The 24,727-nt window shown below is 65.6% G+C and overlaps 1 long non-coding RNA gene across 1 annotated transcript in view; it reads right to left on the bottom strand.

Annotated features, from left to right (window-relative positions):
• Positions 1–562: 562 nt before the first annotated feature.
• The window catches only part of LOC138651195 (uncharacterized), a 31,081-nt gene continuing 6,916 nt past the window's right edge, over positions 563–24,727 (bottom strand). The window contains exon 3 of the long non-coding RNA XR_011315450.1: positions 563–683. This is a non-coding gene — a long non-coding RNA (uncharacterized lncRNA). The remainder of the gene's footprint in view (positions 684–24,727) is intronic.

The raw sequence follows: 24,727 nt of genomic DNA, 5'->3' as shown, positions 1-24,727 counted from the left end.
ATATATACTCCAGTCCTGAGTGCCGGGTATTGATGCGTTTCTCACATTGCACACACAAGTGTGACCCTGGACTAATAGCGTGTGTACATATAGTGCATATGCAGTCTATATAGTAGCTGTTTATATGCTATAGAAACATACTGATAGGGCTCGTAATCTATGGTCTCTGAGTGTTGGTGATATATGTACAGCGCTATGGAAGTAATGGTGAACACATTTTATTTCACTTATAGCACAATCCGATGGCGCTGCACATATATTAACACATAGTGATGAGGGCCCAATGCCATCATAGCAGGAGGGTGGTGACGACACAATGTGGCTGGGTTCTGTGGTGCTGGACACCTAGCATCCCCCGCGTACGGGACACAATGAGTTACCATTGGCAGGGTGAAGACAGCCCGACAAGTGCCACTGCTGAAGGTGTGTGAGGGTCTTTCCCAGATATCCCCCACTATAACCATTTATAATCGGTACTAATAGACCTATTTGGACATATTCGGCATCTGAATATATTCAATCAACACTTTACCCCACCAATATACTAGAGAGGCAAACAAAATCATGTTAAACTTTTTATTTGTGGAAAAATTGATGAGACCGAGGCAAAATACATTTATCACAAAAAACAATAAGAAAAAAACTGCTTTTAAATGAAACAAATTCCAATCTCAGCTTTCAACCTGTGGAAAGAGAAAAATCAAATTAAAAACATATTGCACAATGCAGAATACTATAAAAAGAGGAGGGTGTCAGGCCATGGAGGAGGGTGTCAGAGGCTGGAGGAGGGTGTCAGAGGCTGGAGGAGGGTGTCAGGCCATGGAGGAGGGTGTCAGAGGCTGGAGGAGGGTGTCAGAGGCTGGAGGAGGGTGTCAGGCCGTGGAGGAGGGTGTCAGGCCGTGGAGGAGGGTGTCAGAGGCTGGAGGAGGGTGTCAGAGGCTGGAGGAGGGTGTCAGGCCGTGGAGGAGGGTGTCAGAGGCTGGAGGAGGGTGTCAGAGGCTGGAGGAGGGTGTCAGAGGCTGGAGGAGGGTGTCAGAGGCTGGAGGAGGGTGTCAGGCCATGGAGGAGGGTGTCAGGCCATGGAGGAGGGTGTCAGAGGATGGAGGAGGGTGTCAGAGGATGGAGGAGGGTGTCAGGCCATGGAGGAGGGTGTCAGGCCATGGAGGAGGGTGTCAGGCCATGGAGGAGGGTGTCAGAGGATGGAGGAGGGTGTCAGGCCATGGAGGAGGGTGTCAGAGGATGGAGGAGGGTGTCAGAGGATGGAGGAGGGTGTCAGGCCATGGAGGAGGGTGTCAGGCCATGGAGGAGGGTGTCAGAGGATGGAGGAGGGTGTCAGGCCATGGAGGAGGGTGTCAGGCCATGGAGGAGGGTGTCAGAGGATGGAGGAGGGTGTCAGAGGCTGGAGGAGGGTGTCAGAGGCTGGAGGAGGGTGTCAGAGGCTGGAGGAGGGTGTCAGAGGATGGAGGAGGGTGTCAGAGGATGGAGGAGGGTGTCAGAGGATGGAGGAGGGTGTCAGGCCGTGGAGGAGGGTGTCAGAGGCTGGAGGAGGGTGTCAGAGGCTGGAGGAGGGTGTCAGAGGCTGGAGGAGGGTGTCAGAGGCTGGAGGAGGGTGTCAGAGGCTGGAGGAGGGTGTCAGAGGCTGGAGGAGGGTGTCAGGCCATGGAGGAGGGTGTCAGAAGATGGAGGAGAGTGTCAGGCCATGGAGGAGAGTGTCAGGCCATGGAGGAGGGTGTCAGAGGCTGGAGGAGGGTGTCAGAGGCTGGAGGAGGGTGTCAGAGGCTGGAGGAGGGTGTCAGGCCATGGAGGAGGGTGTCAGAGGATGGAGGAGGGTGTCAGGCCATGGAGGAGGGTGTCAGGCCATGGAGGAGGGTGTCAGAGGCTGGAGGAGGGTGTCAGAGGCTGGAGGAGGGTGTCAGGCCATGGAGGAGGGTGTCAGGCCATGGAGGAGGGTGTCAGGCCATGGAGGAGGGTGTCAGGCCATGGAGGAGGGTGTCAGGCCATGGAGGAGGGTGTCAGCCCATGGAGGAGGGTGTCAGCCCATGGAGGAGGGTGTCAGCCCATGGAGGAGGGTGTCAGCCCATGGAGGAGGGTGTCAGGCCATGGAGGAGGGTGTCAGAGGCTGGAGGAGGGTGTCAGAGGCTGGAGGAGGGTGTCAGAGGCTGTAGGAGGGTGTCAGAGGCTGGAGGAGGGTGTCAGAGGATGGAGGAGGGTGTCAGGCCGTGGAGGAGGGTGTCAGAGGCTGGAGGAGGGTGTCAGAGGCTGGAGGAGGGTGTCAGAGGCTGGAGGAGGGTGTCAGAGGCTGGAGGAGGGTGTCAGAGGCTGGAGGAGGGTGTCAGAGGCTGGAGGAGGGTGTCAGAGGCTGGAGGAGGGTGTCAGAGGCTGGAGGAGGGTGTCAGAGGCTGGAGGAGGGTGTCAGAGGCTGGAGGAGGGTGTCAGAGGCTGGAGGAGGGTGTCAGAGGCTGGAGGAGGGTGTCAGAGGCTGGAGGAGGGTGTCAGAGGCTGGAGGAGGGTGTCAGAGGCTGGAGGAGGGTGTCAGAGGCTGGAGGAGGGTGTCAGAGGCTGGAGGAGGGTGTCAGAGGCTGGAGGAGGGTGTCAGAGGCTGGAGGAGGGTGTCAGAGGCTGGAGGAGGGTGTCAGAGGCTGGAGGAGGGTGTCAGAGGCTGGAGGAGGGTGTCAGAGGCTGGAGGAGGGTGTCAGAGGCTGGAGGAGGGTGTCAGAGGCTGGAGGAGGGTGTCAGAGGCTGGAGGAGGGTGTCAGAGGCTGGAGGAGGGTGTCAGAGGCTGGAGGAGGGTGTCAGAGGCTGGAGGAGGGTGTCAGAGGCTGGAGGAGGGTGTCAGAGGCTGGAGGAGGGTGTCAGAGGCTGGAGGAGGGTGTCAGAGGCTGGAGGAGGGTGTCAGGCCATGGAGGAGGGTGTCAGCCCATGGAGGAGGGTGTCAGCCCATGGAGGAGGGTGTCAGCCCATGGAGGAGGGTGTCAGAGGCTGGAGGAGGGTGTCAGGCCATGGAGGAGGGTGTCAGAGGCTGGAGGACGGTGTCAGAGGCTGGAGGAGGGTGTCAGGCCATGGAGGAGGGTGTCAGGCCATGGAGGAGGGTGTCAGGCCATGGAGGAGGGTGTCAGGCCATGGAGGAGGGTGTCAGGCCATGGAGGAGGGTGTCAGGCCATGGAGGAGGGTGTCAGGCCATGGAGGAGGGTGTCAGCCCATGGAGGAGGGTGTCAGAGGATGGAGGAGGGTGTCAGGCCATGGAGGAGGGTGTCAGAGGCTGGAGGAGGGTGTCAGGCCATGGAGGAGGGTGTCAAAGGATGGAGGAGGGTGTCAGAGGCTGGAGGAGGGTGTCAGGCCATGGAGGAGGGTGTCAGGCCATGGAGGAGGGTGTCAGGCCATGGAGGAGGGTGTCAGGCCATGGAGGAGGGTGTCAGAGGCTGGAGGAGGGTGTCAGAGGCTGGAGGAGGGTGTCAGAGGCTGGAGGAGGGTGTCAGAGGCTGGAGGAGGGTGTCAGAGGCTGGAGGAGGGTGTCAGAGGCTGGAGGAGGGTGTCAGAGGCTGGAGGAGGGTGTCAGGCCATGGAGGAGGGTGTCAGAGGATGGAGGAGGGTGTCAGAGGATGGAGGAGGGTGTCAGAGGATGGAGGAGGGTGTCAGGCCATGGAGGAGGGTGTCAGAGGCTGGAGGAGGGTGTCAGAGGCTGGAGGAGGGTGTCAGAGGATGGAGGAGGGTGTCAGAGGATGGAGGAGGGTGTCAGAGGATGGAGGAGGGTGTCAGAGGCTGGAGGAGGGTGTCAGAGGATGGAGGAGGGTGTCAGAGGCTGGAGGAGGGTGTCAGAGGCTGGAGGAGGGTGTCAGAGGATGGAGGAGGGTGTCAGCCCATGGAGGAGGATGTCAGGCCATGGAGGAGGGTGTCAGGCCATGGAGGAGGGTGTCAGGCCATGGAGGAGGGTGTCAGAGGATGGAGGAGGGTGTCAGGCCATGGAGGAGGGTGTCAGGCCATGGAGGAGGGTGTCAGGCCATGGAGGAGGGTGTCAGGCCATGGAGGAGGGTGTCAGGCCATGGAGGAGGGTGTCAGGCCATGGAGGAGGGTGTCAGGCCATGGAGGAGGGTGTCAGGCCATGGAGGAGGGTGTCAGAGGCTGGAGGAGGGTGTCAGGCCATGGAGGAGGGTGTCAGGCCATGGAGGAGGGTGTCAGAGGCTGGAGGAGGGTGTCAGCCCATGGAGGAGGGTGTCAGCCCATGGAGGAGGGTGTCAGCCCATGGAGGAGGGTGTCAGGCCATGGAGGAGGGTGTCAGGCCATGGAGGAGGGTGTCAGGCCATGGAGGAGGGTGTCAGGCCATGGAGGAGGGTGTCAGGCCATGGAGGAGGGTGTCAGGCCATGGAGGAGGGTGTCAGGCCATGGAGGAGGGGGTCAGAGGATGGAGGAGGGTGTCAGAGGATGGAGGAGGGTGTCAGGCCATGGAGGAGGGTGTCAGAGGCTGGAGGAGGGTGTCAGAGGCTGGAGGAGGGTGTCAGAGGCTGGAGGAGGGTGTCAGAGGCTGGAGGAGGGTGTCAGAGGCTGGAGGAGGGTGTCAGAGGCTGGAGGAGGGTGTCAGGCCATGGAGGAGGGTGTCAGAGGATGGAGGAGGGTGTCAGAGGATGGAGAAGGGTGTCAGAGGATGGAGGAGGGTGTCAGGCCATGGAGGAGGGTGTCAGAGGCTGGAGGAGGGTGTCAGGCCATGGAGGAGGGTGTCAGGCCATGGAGGAGGGTGTCAGAAGATGGAGGAGAGTGTCAGGCCATGGAGGAGGGTGTCAGAGGCTGGAGGAGGGTGTCAGAGGCTGGAGGAGGGTGTCAGAGGCTGGAGGAGGGTGTCAGAGGCTGGAGGAGGGTGTCAGAGGATGGAGGAGGGTGTCAGGCCATGGAGGAGGGTGTCAGGCCATGGAGGAGGGTGTCAGGCCATGGAGGAGGGTGTCAGGCCATGGAGGAGGGTGTCAGGCCATGGAGGAGGGTGTCAGCCCATGGAGGAGGGTGTCAGCCCATGGAGGAGGGTGTCAGCCCATGGAGGAGGGTGTCAGCCCATGGAGGAGGGTGTCAGCCCATGGAGGAGGGTGTCAGCCCATGGAGGAGGGTGTCAGCCCATGGAGGAGGGTGTCAGGCCATGGAGGAGGGGGTCAGAGGATGGAGGAGGGTGTCAGAGGATGGAGGAGGGTGTCAGGCCATGGAGGAGGGTGTCAGAGGCTGGAGGAGGGTGTCAGAGGCTGGAGGAGGGTGTCAGAGGCTGGAGGAGGGTGTCAGAGGCTGGAGGAGGGTGTCAGAGACTGGAGGAGGGTGTCAGAGGCTGGAGGAGGGTGTCAGGCCATGGAGGAGGGTGTCAGGCCATGGAGAAGGGTGTCAGAGGATGGAGGAGGGTGTCAGAGGATGGAGAAGGGTGTCAGAGGATGGAGGAGGGTGTCAGGCCATGGAGGAGGGTGTCAGAGGCTGGAGGAGGGTGTCAGGCCATGGAGGAGGGTGTCAGAAGATGGAGGAGAGTGTCAGGCCATGGAGGAGGGTGTCAGAGGCTGGAGGAGGGTGTCAGAGGCTGTAGGAGGGTGTCAGGCCATGGAGGAGGGTGTCAGAGGCTGGAGGAGGGTGTCAGAGGCTGGAGGAGGGTGTCAGAGGCTGGAGGAGGGTGTCAGAGGCTGGAGGAGGGTGTCAGAGGCTGGAGGAGGGTGTCAGGCCATGGAGGAGGGTGTCAGAGGCTGGAGGAGGGTGTCAGGCCCTGGAGGAGGGTGTCAGGCCCTGGAGGAGGGTGTCAGGCCCTGGAGGAGGGTGTCAGGCCATGGAGGAGGGTGTCAGGCCATGGAGGAGGGTGTCAGGCCATGGAGGAGGGTGTCAGGCCATGGAGGAGGGTGTCAGGCCATGGAGGAGGGTGTCAGGCCATGGAGGAGGGTGTCAGGCCATGGAGGAGGGTGTCAGGCCATGGAGGAGGGTGTCAGGCCATGGAGGAGGGTGTCAGGCCATGGAGGAGGGTGTCAGGCCATGGAGGAGGGTGTCAGGCCATGGAGGAGGGTGTCAGGCCATGGAGGAGGGTGTCAGAGGATGGAGGAGGGTGTCAGGCCATGGAGGAGGGTGTCAGAGGATGGAGGAGGGTGTCAGGCCATGGAGGAGGGTGTCAGAGGCTGGAGGAGGGTGTCAGGCCCTGGAGGAGGGAGTCAGGCCCTGGAGGAGGGTGTCAGGCCCTGGAGGAGGGTGTCAGGCCCTGGAGGAGGGTGTCAGAGGCTGGAGGAGGGTGTCAGAGGCTGGAGGAGGGTGTCAGAGGCTGGAGGAGGGTGTCAGAGGCTGGAGGAGGGTGTCAGAGGCTGGAGGAGGGTGTCAGAGGCTGGAGGAGGGTGTCAGAGGCTGGAGGAGGGTGTCAGGCCATGGAGGAGGGTGTCAGAGGCTGGAGGAGGGTGTCAGGCCCTGGAGGAGGGTGTCAGGCCCTGGAGGAGGGTGTCAGAGGATGGAGGAGGGTGTCAGGCCATGGAGGAGGGGGTCAGAGGATGGAGGAGGGTGTCAGGCCATGGAGGAGGATGTCAGAGGCTGGAGGAGGGTGTCAGGCCATGGAGGAGGGTGTCAGAGGCTGGAGGAGGGTGTCAGAGGCTGGAGGAGTGTGTCAGGCCATGGAGGAGGGTGTCAGAGGCTGGAGGAGGGTGTCAGGCCATGGAGGAGGGTGTCAGAGGCTGGAGGACGGTGTCAGAGGCTGGAGGAGGGTGTCAGAGGCTGGAGGAGTGTGTCAGAGGATGGAGGAGGGTGTCAGGCCGTGGAGGAGGGTGTCAGAGGCTGGAGGAGGGTGTCAGAGGCTGGAGGAGGGTGTCAGAGGCTGGAGGAGGGTGTCAGAGGCTGGAGGAGGGTGTCAGAGGCTGGAGGAGGGTGTCAGAGGCTGGAGGAGGGTGTCAGAGGCTGGAGGAGGGTGTCAGAGGCTGGAGGAGGGTGTCAGAGGCTGGAGGAGGGTGTCAGAGGCTGGAGGAGGGTGTCAGGCCATGGAGGAGGGTGTCAGAGGCTGGAGGAGGGTGTCAGGCCATGGAGGAGGGTGTCAGGCCATGGAGGAGGGTGTCAGGCCATGGAGGAGGGTGTCAGGCCATGGAGGAGGGTGTCAGGCCATGGAGGAGGGTGTCAGGCCATGGAGGAGGGTGTCAGGCCATGGAGGAGGGTGTCAGCCCATGGAGGAGGGTGTCAGCCCATGGAGGAGGGTGTCAGAGGATGGAGGAGGGTGTCAGGCCATGGAGGAGGGTGTCAGAGGATGGAGGAGGGTGTCAGAGGCTGGAGGAGGGTGTCAGGCCATGGAGGAGGGTGTCAGGCCATGGAGGAGGGTGTCAGGCCATGGAGGAGGGTGTCAGAGGATGGAGGAGGGTGTCAGGCCGTGGAGGAGGGTGTCAGAGGCTGGAGGAGGGTGTCAGAGGCTGGAGGAGGGTGTCAGAGGCTGGAGGAGGGTGTCAGAGGATGGAGGAGGGTGTCAGGCCATGGAGGAGGGTGTCAGAGGATGGAGGAGGGTGTCAGAGGATGGAGGAGGGTGTCAGAGGCTGGAGGAGGGTGTCAGAGGATGGAGGAGGGTGTCAGAGGATGGAGGAGGGTGTCAGAGGATGGAGGAGGGTGTCAGCCCATGGAGGAGGGTGTCAGGCCATGGAGGAGGGTGTCAGGCCATGGAGGAGGGTGTTAGGCCATGGAGGAGGGTGTCAGAGGATGGAGGAGGGTGTCAGAGGATGGAGGAGGGTGTCAGGCCATGGAGGAGGGTGTCAGGCCATGGAGGAGGGTGTCAGGCCATGGAGGAGGGTGTCAGGCCATGGAGGAGGGTGTCAGGCCATGGAGGAGGGTGTCAGAGGATGGAGCAGCGTGTCAGAGGATGGAGGAGGGTGTCAGAGGATGGAGGAGGGTGTCAGGGGCTGGAGGAGGGTGTCAGGCCATGGAGGAGGGTGTCAGGCCATGGAGGAGGGTGTCAGGCCATGGAGGAGGGTGTCAGAGGCTGGAGGAGGGTGTCAGAGGATGGAGGAGGGTGTCAGGCCATGGAGGAGGGTGTCAGGCCATGGAGGAGGGTGTCAGGCCATGGAGGAGGGTGTCAGGCCATGGAGGAGGGTGTCAGGCCATGGAGGAGGGTGTCAGGCCATGGAGGAGGGTGTCAGGCCATGGAGGAGGGTGTCAGGCCATGGAGGAGGGTGTCAGGCCATGGAGGAGGGTGTCAGGCCATGGAGGAGGGTGTCAGGCCATGGAGGAGGGTGTCAGGCCATGGAGGAGGGTGTCAGAGGCTGAAGGAGGGTGTCAGGCCATGGAGGAGGGTGTCAGGCCATGGAGGAGGGTGTCAGAGGCTGGAGGAGGGTGTCAGGCCATAGAGGAGGGTGTCAGGCCCTGGAGGAGGGTGTCAGAGGCTGGAGGAGGGTGTCAGGCCATGGAGGAGGGTGTCAGAGGATGGAGGAGGGTGTCAGAGGATGGAGGAGGGTGTCAGAGGATGGAGGAGGGTGTCAGGCCGTGGAGGAGGGTGTCAGAGGCTGGAGGAGGGTGTCAGAGGATGGAGGAGGGTGTCAGAGGCTGGAGGAGGGTGTCAGAGGCTGGAGGAGGGTGTCAGAGGCTGGAGGAGGGTGTCAGAGGCTGGAGGAGGGTGTCAGAGGCTGGAGGAGGGTGTCAGAGGCTGGAGGAGGGTGTCAGAGGCTGGAGGAGGGTGTCAGAGGCTGGAGGAGGGTGTCAGGCCATAGAGGAGGGTGTCAGGCCATAGAGGAGGGTGTCAGGCCCTGGAGGAGGGTGTCAGAGGCTGGAGGAGGGTGTCAGGCCATGGAGGAGGGTGTCAGAGGATGGAGGAGGGTGTCAGAGGATGGAGGAGGGTGTCAGAGGATGGAGGAGGGTGTCAGGCCGTGGAGGAGGGTGTCAGAGGCTGGAGGAGGGTGTCAGAGGCTGGAGGAGGGTGTCAGAGGCTGGAGGAGGGTGTCAGAGGCTGGAGGAGGGTGTCAGAGGCTGGAGGAGGGTGTCAGAGGCTGGAGGAGGGTGTCAGAGGCTGGAGGAGGGTGTCAGAGGCTGGAGGAGGGTGTCAGAGGCTGGAGGAGGGTGTCAGAGGCTGGAGGAGGGTGTCAGAGGCTGGAGGAGGGTGTCAGAGGCTGGAGGAGGGTGTCAGGCCATGGAGGAGGGTGTCAGGCCATGGAGGAGGGTGTCAGCCCATGGAGGAGGGTGTCAGCCCATGGAGGAGGGTGTCAGCCCATGGAGGAGGGTGTCAGCCCATGGAGGAGGGTGTCAGCCCATGGAGGAGGGTGTCAGCCCATGGAGGAGGGTGTCAGCCCATGGAGGAGGGTGTCAGCCCATGGAGGAGGGTGTCAGCCCATGGAGGAGGGTGTCAGCCCATGGAGGAGGGTGTCAGCCCATGGAGGAGGGTGTCAGCCCATGGAGGAGGGTGTCAGGCCATGGAGGAGGGTGTCAGGCCATGGAGGAGGGTGTCAGGCCATGGAGGAGGGGGTCAGAGGATGGAGGAGGGGGTCAGAGGATGGAGGAGGGTGTCAGAGGATGGAGGAGGGTGTCAGGCCATGGAGGAGGGTGTCAGAGGCTGGAGGAGGGTGTCAGAGGCTGGAGGAGGGTGTCAGAGGCTGGAGGAGGGTGTCAGGCCATGGAGGAGGGTGTCAGAGGATGGAGGAGGGTGTCAGAGGATGGAGGAGGGTGTCAGAGGATGGAGAAGGGTGTCAGAGGATGGAGGAGGGTGTCAGGCCATGGAGGAGGGTGTCAGAGGCTGGAGGAGGGTGTCAGGCCATGGAGGAGGGTGTCAGGCCATGGAGGAGGGTGTCAGAAGATGGAGGAGAGTGTCAGGCCATGGAGGAGGGTGTCAGGCCATGGAGGAGGGTGTCAGAGGCTGGAGGAGGGTGTCAGAGGCTGGAGGAGGGTGTCAGAGGCTGGAGGAGGGTGTCAGAGGCTGGAGGAGGGTGTCAGAGGCTGGAGGAGGGTGTCAGAGGCTGGAGGAGGGTGTCAGAGGCTGGAGGAGGGTGTCAGAGGCTGGAGGAGGGTGTCAGAGGCTGGAGGAGGGTGTCAGAGGCTGGAGGAGGGTGTCAGAGGCTGGAGGAGGGTGTCAGAGGCTGGAGGAGGGTGTCAGGCCATGGAGGAGGGTGTCAGGCCATGGAGGAGGGTGTCAGGCCATGGAGGAGGGTGTCAGGCCATGGAGGAGGGTGTCAGAGGCTGGAGGAGGGTGTCAGGCCCTGGAGGAGGGTGTCAGGCCCTGGAGGAGGGTGTCAGGCCCTGGAGGAGGGTGTCAGGCCCTGGAGGAGGGTGTCAGGCCATGGAGGAGGGTGTCAGGCCATGGAGGAGGGTGTCAGGCCATGGAGGAGGGTGTCAGGCCATGGAGGAGGGTGTCAGGCCATGGAGGAGGGTGTCAGGCCATGGAGGAGGGTGTCAGGCCATGGAGGAGGGTGTCAGGCCATGGAGGAGGGTGTCAGGCCATGGAGGAGGGTGTCAGGCCATGGAGGAGGGTGTCAGGCCATGGAGGAGGGTGTCAGGCCATGGAGGAGGGTGTCAGGCCATGGAGGAGGGTGTCAGGCCATGGAGGAGGGTGTCAGGCCATGGAGGAGGGTGTCAGGCCATGGAGGAGGGTGTCAGAGGCTGGAGGAGGGTGTCAGGCCCTGGAGGAGGGTGTCAGGCCCTGGAGGAGGGTGTCAGGCCCTGGAGGAGGGTGTCAGAGGATGGAGGAGGGTGTCAGGCCATGGAGGAGGGTGTCAGAGGATGGAGGAGGGTGTCAGGCCATGGAGGAGGGTGTCAGAGGCTGGAGGAGGGTGTCAGGCCCTGGAGGAGGGTGTCAGGCCCTGGAGGAGGGTGTCAGGCCCTGGAGGAGGGTGTCAGGCCCTGGAGGAGGGTGTCAGGCCCTGGAGGAGGGTGTCAGGCCATGGAGGAGGGTGTCAGGCCATGGAGGAGGGTGTCAGGCCATGGAGGAGGGTGTCAGAGGCTGGAGGAGGGTGTCAGGCCCTGGAGGAGGGTGTCAGGCCCTGGAGGAGGGTGTCAGAGGATGGAGGAGGGTGTCAGGCCATGGAGGAGGGTGTCAGAGGATGGAGGAGGGTGTCAGGCCATGGAGGAGGGTGTCAGGCCCTGGAGGAGGGTGTCAGGCCCTGGAGGAGGGTGTCAGGCCCTGGAGGAGGGTGTCAGGCCCTGGAGGAGGGTGTCAGGCCATGGAGGAGGGTGTCAGGCCATGGAGGAGGGTGTCAGGCCATGGAGGAGGGTGTCAGGCCATGGAGGAGGGTGTCAGGCCATGGAGGAGGGTGTCAGGCCATGGAGGAGGGTGTCAGGCCATGGAGGAGGGTGTCAGGCCATGGAGGAGGGTGTCAGGCCATGGAGGAGGGTGTCAGGCCATGGAGGAGGGTGTCAGAGGATGGAGGAGGGTGTCAGGCCGTGGAGGAGGGTGTCAGAGGCTGGAGGAGGGTGTCAGAGGCTGGAGGAGGGTGTCAGAGGCTGGAGGAGGGTGTCAGAGGATGGAGGAGGGTGTCAGGCCATGGAGGAGGGTGTCAGAGGCTGGAGGAGGGTGTCAGGCCCTGGAGGAGGGTGACAGGCCCTGGAGGAGGGGGTCAGAGGATGGAGGAGGGTGTCAGGCCATGGAGGAGGGTGTCAGAGGCTGGAGGAGGGTGTCAGGCCATGGAGGAGGGTGTCAGGCCATGGAGGAGGGTGTCAGAGGCTGGAGGAGGGTGTCAGAGGCTGGAGGAGGGTGTCAGAGGCTGGAGGAGGGTGTCAGAGGCTGGAGGAGGGTGTCAGAGGCTGGAGGAGGGTGTCAGAGGCTGGAGGAGGGTGTCAGAGGCTGGAGGAGGGTGTCAGAGGCTGGAGGAGGGTGTCAGAGGCTGGAGGAGGGTGTCAGAGGCTGGAGGAGGGTGTCAGAGGATGGAGGAGGGTGTCAGGCCATGGAGGAGGGTGTCAGGCCATGGAGGAGGGTGTCAGGCCATGGAGGAGGGTGTCAGGCCATGGAGGAGGGTGTCAGGCCATGGAGGAGGGTGTCAGAGGCTGGAGGAGGGTGTCAGGCCATGGAGGAGGGTGTCAGGCCCTGGAGGAGGGTGTCAGGCCCTGGAGGAGGGTGTCAGGCCCTGGAGGAGGGTGTCAGGCCCTGGAGGAGGGTGTCAGAGGCTGGAGGAGGGTGTCAGAGGCTGGAGGAGGGTGTCAGGCCATAGAGGAGGGTGTCAGGCCCTGGAGGAGGGTGTCAGGCCCTGGAGGAGGGTGTCAGGCCCTGGAGGAGGGTGTCAGGCCCTGGAGGAGGGTGTCAGAGGCTGGAGGAGGGTGTCAGAGGCTGGAGGAGGGTGTCAGAGGATGGAGGAGGGTGTCAGAGGATGGAGGAGGGTGTCAGAGGATGGAGGAGGGTGTCAGAGGATGGAGGAGGGTGTCAGAGGATGGAGGAGGGTGTCAGGCCATGGAGGACGGTGTCAGGCCATGGAGGACGGTGTCAGGCCATGGAGGAGGGTGTCAGGCCATGGAGGAGGGTGTCAGAGGCTGGAGGAGGGTGTCAGAGGCTGGAGGAGGGTGTCAGAGGCTGGAGGAGGGTGTCAGAGGCTGGAGGAGGGTGTCAGGCCATGGAGGAGGGTGTCAGGCCATGGAGGAGGGTGTCAGAGGCTGGAGGAGGGTGTCAGGCCATGGAGGAGGGTGTCAGGCCATGGAGGAGGGTGTCAGGCCATGGAGGAGGGTGTCAGGCCATGGAGGAGGGTGTCAGGCCATGGAGGAGGGTGTCAGGCCATGGAGGAGGGTGTCAGGCCATGGAGGAGGGTGTCAGAGGCTGGAGGAGGGTGTCAGAGGCTGGAGGAGGGTGTCAGAGGCTGGAGGAGGGTGTCAGAGGCTGGAGGAGGATGTCAGAGGCTGGAGGAGGGTGTCAGAGGCTGGAGGAGGGTGTCAGAGGCTGGAGGAGGGTGTCAGAGGCTGGAGGAGGGTGTCAGAGGCTGGAGGAGGGTGTCAGAGGCTGGAGGAGGGTGTCAGGCCCTGGAGGAGGGTGTCAGAGGCTGGAGGAGGGTGTCAGGCCCTGGAGGAGGGTGTCAGAGGATGGAGGAGGGTGTCAGGCCCTGGAGGAGGGTGTCAGGCCATGGAGGAGGGTGTCAGGCCATGGAGGAGGGTGTCAGGCCATGGAGGAGGGTGTCAGGCCATGGAGGAGGGTGTCAGGCCATGGAGGAGGGTGTCAGGCCATGGAGGAGGGTGTCAGGCCATGGAGGAGGGTGTCAGGCCATGGAGGAGGGTGTCAGGCCATGGAGGAGGGTGTCAGGCCATGGAGGAGGGTGTCAGGCCATGGAGGAGGGTGTCAGGCCATGGAGGAGGGTGTCAGGCCATGGAGGAGGGTGTCAGGCCATGGAGGAGGGTGTCAGGCCATGGAGGAGGGTGTCAGAGGCTGGAGGAGGGTGTCAGAGGCTGGAGGAGGGTGTCAGGCCATGGAGGAGGGTGTCAGGCCATGGAGGAGGGTGTCAGGCCATGGAGGAGGGTGTCAGGCCATGGAGGAGGGTGTCAGAGGCTGGAGGAGGGTGTCAGGCCATGGAGGAGGGTGTCAGAGGCTGGAGGAGGGTGTCAGGCCATGGAGGAGGGTGTCAGAGGCTGGAGGAGGGTGTCAGGCCCTGGAGGAGGGTGTCAGGCCCTGGCGGAGGGTGTCAGGCCCTGGAGGAGGGTGTCAGGCCCTGGAGGAGGGTGTCAGAGGATGGAGGAGGGTGTCAGAGGATGGAGGAGGGTGTCAGGCCCTGGAGGAGGGTGTCAGAGGCTGGAGGAGGGTGTCACAGGATGGAGGAGGGTGTCACAGGATGGAGGGGGGTGTCAGAGGATGGAGGAGGGTGTCAGAGGATGGAGGAGGGTGTCAGGCCATGGAGGAGGGTGTCAGGCCATGGAGGAGGGTGTCAGGCCATGGAGGAGGGTGTCAGGCCATGGAGGAGGGTGTCAGGCCATGGAGGAGGGTGTCAGGCCATGGAGGAGGGTGTCAGGCCATGGAGGAGGGTGTCAGGCCATGGAGGAGGGTGTCAGGCCATGGAGGAGGGTGTCAGGCCATGGAGGAGGGTGTCAGGCCATGGAGGAGGGTGTCAGGCCATGGAGGAGGGTGTCAGGCCATGGAGGAGGGTGTCAGGCCATGGAGGAGGGTGTCAGAGGATGGAGGAGGGTGTCAGCCCATGGAGGAGGGTGTCAGGCCATGGAGGAGGGTGTCAGGCCATGGAGGAGGGTGTCAGGCCATGGAGGAGGGTGTCAGGCCATGGAGGAGGGTGTCAGGCCATGGGGGAGGGTGTCAGGCCATGGAGGAGGGTGTCAGGCCATGGAGGAGGGTGTCAGGCCATGGAGGAGGGTGTCAGGCCATGGTGGAGGGTGTCAGGCCATGGAGGAGGGTGTCAGGCCATGGAGGAGGGTGTCAGGCCATGGAGGAGGGTGTCAGGCCATGGAGGAGGGTGTCAGGCCATGGAGGAGGGTGTCAGAGGATGGAGGAGGGTGTCAGAGGATGGAGGAGGGTGTCAGAGGCTGGAGGAGGGTGTCAGAGGCTGGAGGAGGGTGTCAGAGGATGGAGGAGGGTGTCAGAGGATGGAGGAGGGTGTCAGGCCATGGAGGAGGGTGTCAGGCCATGGAGGAGGGTGTCAGGCCATGGAGGAGGGTGTCAGGCCCTGGAGGAGGGTGTCAGGCCCTGGAGGAGGGTGTCAGGCCCTGGAGGAGGGTGTCAGGCCCTGGAGGAGGGTGTCAGGCCCTGGAGGAGGGTGTCAGGCCCTGGAGGAGGGTGTCAGAGGATGGAGGAGGGTGTCAGAGGCTGGAGGAGGGTGTCAGGCCATGGAGGAGGGTGTCAGGCCATGGAGGAGGGTGTCAGAGGCTGGAGGAGGGTGTCAGGCCATGGAGGAGGGTGTCAGGCCATGGAGGAGGGTGTCAGGCCATGGAGCAGGGTGTCAGGCCATGGAGGAGGGTGTCAGGCCATGGAGGAGGGTGTCAGGCCATGGAGGAGGGTGTCAGGCCATGGAGGAGGGTGTCAGGCCATGGAGGAGGGTGTCAGGCCATGGAGGAGGGTGTCAGAGGCTGGAGGAGGGTGTCAGGCCCTGGAGGAGGGTGTCAGGCCCTGGAGGAGGGTGTCAGAGGATGGAGGAGGGTGTCAGGCCATGGAGGAGGGTGTCAGAGGATGGAGGAGGGTGTCAGGCCATGGAGGAGGGTGTCAGAGGATGGAGGAGGGTGTCAGGCCATGGAGGAGGGTGTCAGAGGCTGGAGGAGGGTGTCAGGCCCTGGAGGAGGGTGTCAGGCCCTGGAGGAGGGTGTCAGGCCCTGGAGGAGGGTGTCAGGCCCTGGAGGAGGGTGTCAGGCCCTGGAGGAGGGTGTCAGGCCCTGGAGGAGGGTGTCAGGCCCTGGAGGAGGGTGTCAGGCCCTGGAGGAGGGTGTCAGGCCCTGGAGGAGGGTGTCAGGCCCTGGAGGAGGGTGTCAGGCCCTGGAGGAGGGTGTCAGGCCCTGGAGGAGGGTGTCAGAGGCTGGAGGAGGGTGTCAGGCCCTGGAGGAGGGTGTCAGGCCCTGGAGGAGGGTGTCAGGCCCTGGAGGAGGGTGTCAGGCCCTGGAGGAGGGTGTCAGGCCCTGGAGGAGGGTGTCAGGCCCTGGAGGAGGGTGTCAGGCCCTGGAGGAGGGTGTCAGGCCCTGGAGGAGGGTGTCAGGCCATGGAGGAGGGTGTCAGGCCATGGAGGAGGGTGTCAGGCCATGGAGGAGGGTGTCAGGCCATGGAGGAGGGTGTCAGGCCATGGAGGAGGGTGTCAGGCCATGGAGGAGGGTGTCAGGCCATGGAGGAGGGTGTCAGGCCATGGAGGAGGGTGTCAGGCCATGGAGGAGGGTGTCAGGCCCTGGAGGAGGGTGTCAGGCCCTGGAGGAGGGTGTCAGGCCCTGGAGGAGGGTGTCAGGCCCTGGAGGAGGGTGTCAGAGGATGGAGGAGGGTGTCAGGCCATGGAGGAGGGTGTCAGAGGATGGAGGAGGGTGTCAGGCCATGGAGGAGGGTGTCAGAGGCTGGAGGAGGGTGTCAGGCCCTGGAGGAGGGTGTCAGGCCCTGGAGGAGGGTGTCAGAGGATGGAGGAGGGTGTCAGGCCATGGAGGAGGGGGTCAGAGGATGGAGGAGGGTGTCAGGCCATGGAGGAGGGTGTCAGAGGCTGGAGGAGGATGTCAGAGGCTGGAGGAGGGTGTCAGAGGCTGGAGGAGGGTGTCAGAGGCTGGAGGAGGGTGTCAGAGGCTGGAGGAGGGTGTCAGGCCATGGAGGAGGGTGTCAGGCCCTGGAGGAGGGTGTCAGGCCCTGGAGGAGGGTGTCAGGCCCTGGAGGAGGGTGTCAGGCCCTGGAGGAGGGTGTCAGGCCCTGGAGGAGGGTGTCAGAGGCTGGAGGAGGGTGTCAGGCCATGGAGGAGGGTGTCAGGCCCTGGAGGAGGGTGTCAGGCCATGGAGGAGGGTGTCAGGCCATGGAGGAGGGTGTCAGAGGCTGGAGGAGGGTGTCAGAGGCTGGAGGAGGGTGTCAGAGGCTGGAGGAGGATGTCAGAGGCTGGAGGAGGGTGTCAGAGGCTGGAGGAGGGTGTCAGAGGCTGGAGGAGGGTGTCAGAGGCTGGAGGAGGGTGTCAGAGGCTGGAGGAGGGTGTCAGAGGCTGGAGGAGGGTGTCAGAGGCTGGAGGAGGGTGTCAGAGGCTGGAGGAGGGTGTCAGGCCCTGGAGGAGGGTGTCAGAGGATGGAGGAGGGTGTCAGGCCATGGAGGAGGGTGTCAGGCCATGGAGGAGGGTGTCAGGCCATGGAGGAGGGTGTCAGGCCATGGAGGAGGGTGTCAGGCCATGGAGGAGGGTGTCAGGCCATGGAGGAGGGTGTCAGGCCATGGAGGAGGGTGTCAGGCCATGGAGGAGGGTGTCAGGCCATGGAGGAGGGTGTCAGGCCATGGAGGAGGGTGTCAGGCCATGGAGGAGGGTGTCAGAGGCTGGAGGAGGGTGTCAGGCCATGGAGGAGGGTGTCAGGCCATGGAGGAGGGTGTCAGAGGCTGGAGGAGGGTGTCAGAGGCTGGAGGAGGGTGTCAGGCCATGGAGGAGGGTGTCAGTCCATGGAGGAGGGTGTCAGGCCATGGAGGAGGGTGTCAGGCCATGGAGGAGGGTGTCAGAGGCTGGAGGAGGGTGTCAGAGGCTGGAGGAGGGTGTCAGGCCATGGAGGAGGGTGTCAGGCCATGGAGGAGGGTGTCAGGCCATGGAGGAGGGTGTCAGAGGCTGGAGGAGGGTGTCAGAGGCTGGAGGAGGGTGTCACAGGATGGAGGAGGGTGTCAGGCCCTGGAGGAGGGTGTCAGAGGCTGGAGGAGGGTGTCAGAGGCTGGAGGAGGGTGTCAGAGGCTGGAGGAGGGTGTCAGAGGCTGGAGGAGGGTGTCAGAGGATGGAGGAGGGTGTCAGGCCATGGAGGAGGGTGTCAGAGGATGGAGGAGGGTGTCAGGCCATGGAGGAGGGTGTCAGGCCATGGAGGAGGGTGTCAGGCCATGGAGGAGGGTGTCAGAGGCTGGAGGAGGGTGTCAGAGGCTGGAGGAGGGTGTCAGAGGCTGGAGGAGGGTGTCAGAGGCTGGAGGAGGGTGTCAGAGGTTGGAGGAGGGTGTCAGAGGCTGGAGGAGGGTGTCAGAGGCTGGAGGAGGGTGTCAGAGGCTGGAGGAGGGTGTCAGAGGCTGGAGGAGGGTGTCAGAGGCTGGAGGAGGGTGTCAGAGGCTGGAGGAGGGTGTCAGGCCATGGAGGAGGGTGTCAGGCCATGGAGGAGGGTGTCAGCCCATGGAGGAGGGTGTCAGCCCATGGAGGAGGGTGTCAGCCCATGGAGGAGGGTGTCAGCCCATGGAGGAGGGTGTCAGCCCATGGAGGAGGGTGTCAGCCCATGGAGGAGGGTGTCAGCCCATGGAGGAGGGTGTCAGCCCATGGAGGAGGGTGTCAGAGGCTGGAGGAGGGTGTCAGGCCCTGGAGGAGGGTGTCAGAGGCTGGAGGAGGGTGTCACAGGATGGAGGAGGGTGTCAGGCCCTGGAGGAGGGTGTCAGAGGATGGAGGAGGGTGTCAGGCCCTGGAGGAGGGTGTCAGGCCCTGGAGGAGGGTGTCAGGCCATGGAGGAGGGTGTCAGGCCATGGAGGAGGGTGTCAGGCCATGGAGGAGGGTGTCAGGCCATGGAGGAGGGTGTCAGGCCATGGAGGAGGGTGTCAGGCCATGGAGGAGGGTGTCAGGCCATGGAGGAGGGTGTCAGGCCATGGAGGAGGGTGTCAGGCCATGGAGGAGGGTGTCAGGCCCTGGAGGAGGGTGTCAGGCCATGGAGGACGGTGTCAGGCCATGGAGGACGGTGTCAGGCCATGGAGGAGGGTGTCAGGCCATGGAGGAGGGTGTCAGGCCATGGAGGAGGGTGTCAGGCCATGGAGGAGGGTGTCAGGCCATGGAGGAGGGTGTCAGGCCATGGAGGAGGGTGTCAGAGGCTGGAGGAGGGTGTCAGAGGCTGGAGGAGGGTGTCAGGCCATGGAGGAGGGTGTCAGGCCATGGAGGAGGGTGTCAGGCCATGGAGGAGGGTGTCAGGCCATGGAGGAGGGTGTCAGAGGCTGGAGGAGGGTGTCAGAGGCTGGAGGAGGGTGTCAGAGGATGGAGGAGGGTGTCAGAGGATGGAGGAGGGTGTCAGAGGATGGAGGAGGGTGTCAGGCCCTGGAGGAGGGTGTCAGGCCCTGGAGGAGGGTGTCAGGCCCTGGAGGAGGGTGTCAGGCCCTGGAGGAGGGTGTCAGGCCCTGGAGGAGGGTGTCAGAGGCTGGAGGAGGGTGTCAGAGGCTGGAGGAGGGTGTCAGAGGATGGAGGAGGGTGTCAGAGGCTGGAGGAGGGTGTCAGGCCATGGAGGAGGGTGTCAGAGGATGGAGGAGGGTGTCAGAGGATGGAGGAGGGTGTCAGGCCGTGGAGGAGGGTGTCAGGCCGTGGAGGAGGGTGTCAGAGGCTGGAGGAGGGTGTCAGAGGCTGGAGGAGGGTGTCAGAGGCTGGAGGAGGGTGTCAGAGGCTGGAGGAGGGTGTCAGAGGATGGAGGAGGGTGTCAGGCCATGGAGGAGGGTGTCAGCCCATGGAGGAGGGTGTCAGCCCATGGAGGAGGGTGTCAGCCCATGGAGGAGGGTGTCAGAGGCTGGAGGAGGGTGTCAGAGGCTGGAGGAGGGTGTCAGAGGATGGAGGAGGGTGTCAGCCCGTGGAGGAGGGTGTCAGCCCGTGGAGGAGGGTGTCAGGCCGTGGAGGAGGGTGTCAGAGGCTGGAGGAGGGTGTCAGAGGCTGGAGGAGGGTGTCAGAGGCTGGAGGAGGGTGTCAGGCCATGGAGGAGGGTGTCAGAGGATGGAGGAGGGTGTCAGGCCATGGAGGAGGGTGTCAGGCCATGGAGGAGGGTGTCAGGCCATGGAGGAGGGTGTCAGGCCATGGAGGAGGGTGTCAGGCCATGGAGGAGGGTGTCAGGCCATGGAGGAGGGTGTCAGGCCATGGAGGAGGGTGTCAGGCCATGGAGGAGGGTGTCAGGCCATGGAGGAGGGTGTCAGAGGCTGGAGGAGGGTGTCAGGCCATGGAGGAGGGTGTCAGGCCATGGAGGAGGGTGTCAGGCCATGGAGGAGGGTGTCAGAGGCTGGAGGAGGGTGTCAGAGGCTGGAGGAGGGTGTCAGGCCATGGAGGAGGGTGTCAGGCCATGGAGGAGGGTGTCAGCCCATGGAGGAGGGTGTCAGCCCATGGAGGAGGGTGTCAGCCCATGGAGGAGGGTGTCAGCCCATGGAGGAGGGTGTCAGCCCATGGAGGAGGGTGTCAGCCCATGGAGGAGGGTGTCAGAGGCTGGAGGAGGGTGTCAGGCCCTGGAGGAGGGTGTCAGAGGCTGGAGGAGGGTGTCACAGGATGGAGGAGGGTGTCAGGCCCTGGAGGAGGGTGTCAGAGGATGGAGGAGGGTGTCAGGCCATGGAGGAGGGTGTCAGGCCATGGAGGAGGGTGTCAGGCCATGGAGGAGGGTGTCAGAGGCTGGAGGAGGGTGTCAGAGGATGGAGGAGGGTGTCAGAGGATGGAGGAGGGTGTCAGGCCCTGGAGGAGGGTGTCAGGCCCTGGAGGAGGGTGTCAGGCCCTGGAGGAGGGTGTCAGGCCCTGGAGGAGGGTGTCAGGCCCTGGAGGAGGGTGTCAGGCCCTGGAGGAGGGTGTCAGGCCCTGGAGGAGGGTGTCAGGCCCTGGAGGAGGGTGTCAGGCCCTGGAGGAGGGTGTCAGGCCCTGGAGGAGGGTGTCAGGCCCTGGAGGAGGGTGTCAGGCCCTGGAGGAGGGTGTCAGGCCCTGGAGGAGGGTGTCAGGCCCTGGAGGAGGGTGTCAGGCCCTGGAGGAGGGTGTCAGGCCCTGGAGGAGGGTGTCAGGCCCTGGAGGAGGGTGTCAGGCCCTGGAGGAGGGTGTCAGGCCCTGGAGGAGGGTGTCAGGCCCTGGAGGAGGGTGTCAGGCCCTGGAGGAGGGTGTCAGGCCCTGGAGGAGGGTGTCAGGCCCTGGAGGAGGGTGTCAGGCCCTGGAGGAGGGTGTCAGGCCCTGGAGGAGGGTGTCAGGCCCTGGAGGAGGGTGTCAGGCCCTGGAGGAGGGTGTCAGGCCCTGGAGGAGGGTGTCAGGCCCTGGAGGAGGGTGTCAGGCCCTGGAGGAGGGTGTCAGGCCCTGGAGGAGGGTGTCAGGCCCTGGAGGAGGGTGTCAGGCCCTGGAGGAGGGTGTCAGGCCCTGGAGGAGGGTGTCAGGCCCTGGAGGAGGGTGTCAGGCCCTGGAGGAGGGTGTCAGGCCCTGGAGGAGGGTGTCAGGCCCTGGAGGAGGGTGTCAGGCCCTGGAGGAGGGTGTCAGGCCCTGGAGGAGGGTGTCAGGCCCTGGAGGAGGGTGTCAGGCCCTGGAGGAGGGTGTCAGGCCCTGGAGGAGGGTGTCAGGCCCTGGAGGAGGGTGTCAGGCCCTGGAGGAGGGTGTCAGGCCCTGGAGGAGGGTGTCAGGCCCTGGAGGAGGGTGTCAGGCCCTGGAGGAGGGTGTCAGGCCCTGGAGGAGGGTGTCAGGCCCTGGAGGAGGGTGTCAGGCCCTGGAGGAGGGTGTCAGGCCCTGGAGGAGGGTGTCAGGCCCTGGAGGAGGGTGTCAGGCCCTGGAGGAGGGTGTCAGGCCCTGGAGGAGGGTGTCAGGCCCTGGAGGAGGGTGTCAGGCCCTGGAGGAGGGTGTCAGGCCCTGGAGGAGGGTGTCAGGCCCTGGAGGAGGGTGTCAGGCCCTGGAGGAGGGTGTCAGGCCCTGGAGGAGGGTGTCAGGCCCTGGAGGAGGGTGTCAGGCCCTGGAGGAGGGTGTCAGGCCCTGGAGGAGGGTGTCAGGCCCTGGAGGAGGGTGTCAGGCCCTGGAGGAGGGTGTCAGGCCCTGGAGGAGGGTGTCAGGCCCTGGAGGAGGGTGTCAGGCCCTGGAGGAGGGTGTCAGGCCCTGGAGGAGGGTGTCAGGCCCTGGAGGAGGGTGTCAGGCCCTGGAGGAGGGTGTCAGGCCCTGGAGGAGGGTGTCAGGCCCTGGAGGAGGGTGTCAGGCCCTGGAGGAGGGTGTCAGGCCCTGGAGGAGGGTGTCAGGCCCTGGAGGAGGGTGTCAGGCCCTGGAGGAGGGTGTCAGGCCCTGGAGGAGGGTGTCAGGCCCTGGAGGAGGGTGTCAGGCCCTGGAGGAGGGTGTCAGGCCCTGGAGGAGGGTGTCAGGCCCTGGAGGAGGGTGTCAGGCCCTGGAGGAGGGTGTCAGGCCCTGGAGGAGGGTGTCAGGCCCTGGAGGAGGGTGTCAGGCCCTGGAGGAGGGTGTCAGGCCCTGGAGGAGGGTGTCAGGCCCTGGAGGAGGGTGTCAGGCCCTGGAGGAGGGTGTCAGGCCCTGGAGGAGGGTGTCAGGCCCTGGAGGAGGGTGTCAGGCCCTGGAGGAGGGTGTCAGGCCCTGGAGGAGGGTGTCAGGCCCTGGAGGAGGGTGTCAGGCCCTGGAGGAGGGTGTCAGGCCCTGGAGGAGGGTGTCAGGCCCTGGAGGAGGGTGTCAGGCCCTGGAGGAGGGTGTCAGGCCCTGGAGGAGGGTGTCAGGCCCTGGAGGAGGGTGTCAGGCCCTGGAGGAGGGTGTCAGGCCCTGGAGGAGGGTGTCAGGCCCTGGAGGAGGGTGTCAGGCCCTGGAGGAGGGTGTCAGGCCCTGGAGGAGGGTGTCAGGCCCTGGAGGAGGGTGTCAGGCCCTGGAGGAGGGTGTCAGGCCCTGGAGGAGGGTGTCAGGCCCTGGAGGAGGGTGTCAGGCCCTGGAGGAGGGTGTCAGGCCCTGGAGGAGGGTGTCAGGCCCTGGAGGAGGGTGTCAGGCCCTGGAGGAGGGTGTCAGGCCCTGGAGGAGGGTGTCAGGCCCTGGAGGAGGGTGTCAGGCCCTGGAGGAGGGTGTCAGGCCCTGGAGGAGGGCGTCAGGCCCTGGAGGAGGGTGTCAGGCCCTGGAGGAGGGTGTCAGGCCCTGGAGGAGGGTGTCAGGCCCTGGAGGAGGGTGTCAGGCCCTGGAGGAGGGTGTCAGGCCCTGGAGGAGGGCGTCAGGCCCTGGAGGAGGGCGTCAGGCCCTGGAGGAGGGCGTCAGGCCCTGGAGGAGGGCGTCAGGCCCTGGAGGAGGGCGTCAGGCCCTGGAGGAGGGCGTCAGGCCCTGGAGGAGGGCGTCAGGCCCTGGAGGAGGGCGTCAGGCCCTGGAGGAGGGCGTCAGGCCCTGGAGGAGGGCGTCAGGCCCTGGAGGAGGGCGTCAGGCCCTGGAGGAGGGCGTCAGGCCCTGGAGGAGGGCGTCAGGCCCTGGAGGAGGGCGTCAGGCCCTGGAGGAGGGCGTCAGGCCCTGGAGGAGGGCGTCAGGCCCTGGAGGAGGGCGTCAGGCCCTGGAGGAGGGCGTCAGGCCCTGGAGGAGGGCGTCAGGCCCTGGAGGAGGGCGTCAGGCCCTGGAGGAGGGCGTCAGGCCCTGGAGGAGGGCGTCAGGCCCTGGAGGAGGGCGTCAGGCCCTGGAGGAGGGCGTCAGGCCCTGGAGGAGGGCGTCAGGCCCTGGAGGAGGGCGTCAGGCCCTGGAGGAGGGCGTCAGGCCCTGGAGGAGGGCGTCAGGCCCTGGAGGAGGGCGTCAGGCCCTGGAGGAGGGCGTCAGGCCCTGGAGGAGGGCGTCAGGCCCTGGAGGAGGGCGTCAGGCCCTGGAGGAGGGCGTCAGGCCCTGGAGGAGGGCGTCAGGCCCTGGAGGAGGGCGTCAGGCCCTGGAGGAGGGCGTCAGGCCCTGGAGGAGGGCGTCAGGCCCTGGAGGAGGGCGTCAGGCCCTGGAGGAGGGCGTCAGGCCCTGGAGGAGGGCGTCAGGCCCTGGAGGAGGGCGTCAGGCCCTGGAGGAGGGCGTCAGGCCCTGGAGGAGGGCGTCAGGCCCTGGAGGAGGGCGTCAGGCCCTGGAGGAGGGCGTCAGGCCCTGGAGGAGGGCGTCAGGCCCTGGAGGAGGGCGTCAGGCCCTGGAGGAGGGCGTCAGGCCCTGGAGGAGGGCGTCAGGCCCTGGAGGAGGGCGTCAGGCCCTGGAGGAGGGCGTCAGGCCCTGGAGGAGGGCGTCAGGCCCTGGAGGAGGGCGTCAGGCCCTGGAGGAGGGCGTCAGGCCCTGGAGGAGGGCGTCAGGCCCTGGAGGAGGGCGTCAGGCCCTGGAGGAGGGCGTCAGGCCCTGGAGGAGGGCGTCAGGCCCTGGAGGAGGGCGTCAGGCCCTGGAGGAGGGCGTCAGGCCCTGGAGGAGGGCGTCAGGCCCTGGAGGAGGGCGTCAGGCCCTGGAGGAGGCCGTCAGGCCCTGGAGGAGGCCGTCAGGCCCTGGAGGAGGCCGTCAGGCCCTGGAGGAGGCCGTCAGGCCCTGGAGGAGGCCGTCAGGCCCTGGAGGAGGCCGTCAGGCCCTGGAGGAGGCCGTCAGGCCCTGGAGGAGGCCGTCAGGCCCTGGAGGAGGCCGTCAGGCCCTGGAGGAGGCCGTCAGGCCCTGGAGGAGGCCGTCAGGCCCTGGAGGAGGCCGTCAGGCCCTGGAGGAGGCCGTCAGGCCCTGGAGGAGGCCGTCAGGCCCTGGAGGAGGCCGTCAGGCCCTGGAGGAGGCCGTCAGGCCCTGGAGGAGGCCGTCAGGCCCTGGAGGAGGCCGTCAGGCCCTGGAGGAGGCCGTCAGGCCCTGGAGGAGGCCGTCAGGCCCTGGAGGAGGCCGTCAGGCCCTGGAGGAGGCCGTCAGGCCCTGGAGGAGGCCGTCAGGCCCTGGAGGAGGCCGTCAGGCCCTGGAGGAGGCCGTCAGGCCCTGGAGGAGGCCGTCAGGCCCTGGAGGAGGCCGTCAGGCCCTGGAGGAGGCCGTCAGGCCCTGGAGGAGGCCGTCAGGCCCTGGAGGAGGCCGTCAGGCCCTGGAGGAGGCCGTCAGGCCCTGGAGGAGGCCGTCAGGCCCTGGAGGAGGCCGTCAGGCCCTGGAGGAGGCCGTCAGGCCCTGGAGGAGGCCGTCAGGCCCTGGAGGAGGCCGTCAGGCCCTGGAGGAGGCCGTCAGGCCCTGGAGGAGGCCGTCAGGCCCTGGAGGAGGCCGTCAGGCCCTGGAGGAGGCCGTCAGGCCCTGGAGGAGGCCGTCAGGCCCTGGAGGAGGCCGTCAGGCCCTGGAGGAGGCCGTCAGGCCCTGGAGGAGGCCGTCAGGCCCTGGAGGAGGCCGTCAGGCCCTGGAGGAGGCCGTCAGGCCCTGGAGGAGGCCGTCAGGCCCTGGAGGAGGCCGTCAGGCCCTGGAGGAGGCCGTCAGGCCCTGGAGGAGGCCGTCAGGCCCTGGAGGAGGCCGTCAGGCCCTGGAGGAGGCCGTCAGGCCCTGGAGGAGGCCGTCAGGCCCTGGAGGAGGCCGTCAGGCCCTGGAGGAGGCCGTCAGGCCCTGGAGGA

This window comes from Ranitomeya imitator, chromosome 10 (assembly GCF_032444005.1).
Source record: "Ranitomeya imitator isolate aRanImi1 chromosome 10, aRanImi1.pri, whole genome shotgun sequence".
In the NCBI taxonomy this organism is placed as follows: domain Eukaryota; kingdom Metazoa; phylum Chordata; class Amphibia; order Anura; family Dendrobatidae; genus Ranitomeya; species Ranitomeya imitator.
This window is presented reverse-complemented; position numbering and strand designations above follow the sequence as displayed.